The sequence below is a fragment of the Varroa jacobsoni genome, unplaced genomic scaffold, assembly GCF_002532875.2.
Source record: "Varroa jacobsoni isolate VJ856 unplaced genomic scaffold, vjacob_1.0 scaffold_31, whole genome shotgun sequence".
NCBI classification, from domain to species: domain Eukaryota; kingdom Metazoa; phylum Arthropoda; class Arachnida; order Mesostigmata; family Varroidae; genus Varroa; species Varroa jacobsoni.
In genome coordinates, this window is record NW_019212933.1 from 10,246 (window position 1) to 14,736 (window position 4,491).

General features: G+C 42.7%; 1 long non-coding RNA gene across 2 annotated transcripts in view; it reads left to right on the top strand.

Annotated features, from left to right (window-relative positions):
* The first annotated feature begins 2,787 nt into the window (after window positions 1-2,787).
* LOC111259236 (uncharacterized) overlaps window positions 2,788-4,491 on the top strand; it is an 8,375-nt gene continuing 6,671 nt past the window's right edge. Inside the window, exons 1-3 of one of the 2 annotated variants that reach the window (XR_002679525.2) lie at window positions 2,788-2,878; window positions 3,868-3,993; window positions 4,268-4,433. This is a non-coding gene — a long non-coding RNA (uncharacterized LOC111259236). Of the gene's footprint in view, window positions 2,900-3,867; window positions 3,994-4,267; window positions 4,434-4,491 lie in introns of both variants that reach the window. The other variant, XR_002679524.2, reaches the window with a different exon arrangement.

The following is a 4,491-nucleotide window of genomic DNA, read 5'->3' on the forward strand; positions in this document are numbered from 1 at the left end:
GGGTAAAAAATGTTGAAAAGCGAGGCGGTGCGGACTGCATATTCATTCGGATATGTATGCGTTTGTAGGTAAAATAGATCGGGGACTTGTAGTCGATAGCGGTGTGAGGTTTATACTGTTCAATATATAATAGTAAATACTTATATCGCCAGGCATATGGGAAGTGACGTACATATTTGATAGTGCATATAATACTGTAAAAATTGATGTAGTTATGGAGGCTCATATCGAATTGATTAATTTTGTTTTTTCTATAGATAGCTTCTTTCGTGCCGGAGAAACAGTGGGGTACATGGATAGGATAGAGGAAGATTTCAGGCCAGGCATGGAAAGCCTCGGAGTTTCATTCTATGTCATATAATTTGTCATCATTGCAAAATAGAACTTTCTCATATCTTAGGAAATAAAATTAGTCGTACTGCTGTCACGACTGCCGAATGGTTGCATGTACAGCAACAGTGTTAAAACGATGAATAGATTATTCCAATCCAACACACGTTATATGTCCATACATTTATAGAGATTTCGTAATGAGCAGACACGTCCGCAGCGGTACGGTGGCTTGCCCCATTCAACTTGCTCAGCGATAGATGCAATAATTCCACAGCTTTATGCCCCAGCATACGACCTGAAGGTAAAGTAGGAAATTTTTTTTGTATTTTGATACTAGTCTTTATACGATTGCTCTCTGCGCCTGTCATATATCCGGCATGGAAATGGAAGTGGTACTGCTGTTGAAATGTTCTAGCCTTTATGCAACAAACTACTAAAGTAAAGGACAAATAGGGTAGGTTTGCAAAAGTAGGCGGCGGTTTCAGTAGGAATCATCATCATCATCATTAATTTAGTTTACAATACATCAAAGTTACGTATGCGAAATCCGTTAGAAGAAGCCTATTTCCAAAATTAATAAACACATGTTACAAATACGAGTATTTATGGCTGGCTCGATTCAACCACCAACCATATTTATTACATCTCTACATATATCAACATATCCTTTTTCCGACAGTCGTCTCCATCAAGGTTTTCGGCCATTCAGCGATAGACGCTATCAAAGTTGCCCTCACCTGTCCTCTCTTTCGAACCCAGTAGCTTTCAAGAGGGGTACGGCCCAGGTACATGGAGCTCGATGGCTGCTGCTGTTGTTGGTAATACAATTTGTTTCCTTTGCTTTATTATTAGTGATAATCTCGGCAATGGATGGCACCATTAGCTGCAATGCTAATAATAATCACTGTCTGTATTGTTACTCTTCATTTACTGTTTACGCATAGCCTGTTATTGTATGATTGTCGCGAGTACACTGTTGCCAAGAAGATGTGGACGTTGCTGCTAACACTGATGATGCGGGGATGGGACCAATCGGACCAAGAAGGCTCACTAATGCGAACCAAAACAAAGGGAAGGATCAAATTGTAAATACGCGTAGTAGAAATTGCTTGATCGGTTGGCAACGCCTGACGTTGTGCGTTTCGATGTGATCGCGCATGCATCGTCTATAGGCCGATCTATCGGCAACTCCGCCCCGACGGCAACGATCTCTGGGCGCACACCAATTAAGTACAGGGTTTGTCGCGAAAAAGGGCCCTGACAACGCTGAACATTGGGCCCCGGTGTAAATCCATGATGATTACCCCGCTTACTGCCGTGGTTTTGGACCAAACGCTTAGACAATGGCAGGTGATGGGTAGCACCGTCTGTCGGGCGATAACAGAACCCGTAGTCCACGTTGCAATTGGTTATAGCGGGCAGCAGATGATTGAGTAGCGAATTAAGAGAACGTGGTGAAAGCGTTTTCGCTTCTTTTTGGATCTCTGAAGTAATGTGTCGGTTGTTGCATAAGTTGGGGTCCCAAAGATGCTTCATTGCCTGCCATTGTGAGGGGTTCCAAACATGGTTGAGTCACTTGCCATGCATCTACGCGCCAGCCACGTCGAGTGATTACCGGGCCGCTAAGCTTACTACTATGGCCGTCGAGTATGCTTCTCACCGATGTGGAAGAAGTTAGCTATCCGCGAAAGATGATGAAGACAAGATACGGGACAGGAGGATGTCTTCATTTGGGACATCCTCGAGCAGCAGCAGCGGGCGCATGTTCAGCCTGTCAACAGAGCGTTGGTCAGAACTGCATATAGAGTTGTGCCTACTACGTATTCGTCGATGTTATACAGTGAATGTGGCCGAATAGAACTAGCTATCGTGACGTTACTGCCATCACTGCCTCGCCAACAGCCCAAGCTGCTATTAGTCTTCGATCGTTTATTCGCGTGTCCTCAAACAGAAAAAAGGACCGAAGATAAACGAGACATCTCAGCAGCCTAAAGCGCCCCTTCTGAATTGTCACTGTTCTCGCGCCGGCATCGGCGCCATATAAACACGGCACAGAGACAGCGCTATTGAAAACTAATGTCGGCGTGGCTGTTGAGTTTTTTACCCGCCTGAAGTACAGGGACGCCTATTCTATTCTGCATTCTATCGTCCCGTTTATGAATAAGCGAATCAACGAATGACGAGTAGTCCACTTCCGTGAGATCCGTGAGAGAACACAACTATGCCGCTCGCGAACCGTACGGGTTATGATCAATTGAGGGGTAGTAATTACATGATGGCCGCCGACGGCGTGTTTTCAAGAAATCGCAATAACAGTATCAATTCTTGGCGATTGTTCCCCGTGCGACGGCAACATCAGCAGCAGCAGCGCCAACAAATGAAATTGAGTAGGAGACAAGTACAACACACGTACTATATTGTTTACGTGTCTCGAATACTGTTATTCGAATGTTCGTGGTCGCACCTTTACGCGGCTAACTAGACGTAAACCAACTACAGCAGAATCAAATTCAATACGAGCAGCTGCGAGCGTCGGTTTCATGTTGTCAGTGTCCCCATGCATATGGTCTGTCTATCTGACCTGAAACTATAAGTTATCTTTTAACTTTTGCCTTTAGAGTAGTCCCTCTCGAATAACATTGCTGTTATACCACTTTTTTTTTTACGTTTTCCTAAATGTTTATTTAAATTAAAATATCTATCGTATTTAATCTAAATTCATTGGTGATTTTCTTTTATTGCTTCCAGAGTAATATGTATTTTTCATTTGGCAATTTTTAGTTTTTTTGTCCAGTGTCGAAGATTGGGTCAAGCGAATTGAGGGGCTTAAACAATATGACGATGCAGGGTCATAGCGAAAAAAAGAGATGAGTATTAACAAATAATGTTCCTATTTCAAATGCGACGTGGTCCATTTCGTCTTGGTAAAAATCTGCTGTTTGTATATTGGAGTTCTCACGCGTGACGTTAGAGAGAGAATGCAGCAATTATTATTATTCTTTTTTTTATTTATTTCGAAGTCTTTAGAATAATCGTGGCACAAAATTATGTACTAGAAGGCCGAATTTTTTTGCTGCCTTCAAAGGCCTTGGTTGCTGAAGACACGCCAAGAGAAGACGATCCCAACATCGCCCCGGGACAAAACTTACCTCTCGGAAACTGGACCCCATATACCTATCGTCTAGCTTAGTTCGCAGTTCGTAAACTAAAGTGAGAGGATGTCTTATTAAGTTGAACATTTTATTCGTGTGTTTCAAAATTGTAACCTTTTCGATTAGAAGGAAGTTTACAGTTGTAATTCAAGAAAATGGTCGGTAGTCCTGCAAAGAATATTCATGCTTATCGGAGAAGTAGGTGGATATTTTAAAAGCAGTACAGTTTAAACGGTTATAAATAAATGCAGTGAACGTAACGTAATTGGCTGCTTTCTCACGGGTTTTTTTCAAAACCGGTAGCCTTCACCGCATTCGCGGAACGAACTTCATACGGCCTCAACATTAACGCCTAATCTGTCTCATCACGTGTGTTCTCTAGTACATAGCTGTAGGAAAATGTTTACGAGCCACCGACTTCTGGTTTGTTTTGTCAAAAGCTTAACCGACGAAGACTCTGCAGCCTACGCCACTATATTCAGCTGTTAGAATTTCTACTATTAGAAAGGTAAGTCTCGATGAATATCTACTTTGCTCATGGTTCGGCCAACTGTCCTTTTTACCAGGATCTTTTTGCTGGCATGAAACATTTTCTCATCCGTTTAAATTATCTAAATATGTACCTATGTACATATAAATGTCCCAGAGGAAAGACAGGACAATTGTTGCATTCTACTAGAGCAGAGATGGCGTGTGACCTTGTTTGCCTTTCCTCAGCTCGGTACCTCATTCCTGCTTTCTTGGTCATCTACGAGAACTGAAATCTCTTTCTTCTATTTCAGAACCCACGAACTCAGAGCGAACGTTAGAGAGGGCGGGAGCAAAGTCTATTCAACAAGTTTAGCCCCCTCAGCCGGAGGGCAGACAGCGTCTTGCCAGTACATTGGGTGGATGAGGTCGGATGAGTAGACTTAAGTCGGTGACAGTCGTACGCGACTATGATATGTGGTACATACATATGTGTATCATCTTGCATTCGTATCTATATGTGTCTATGTGTTTGTAT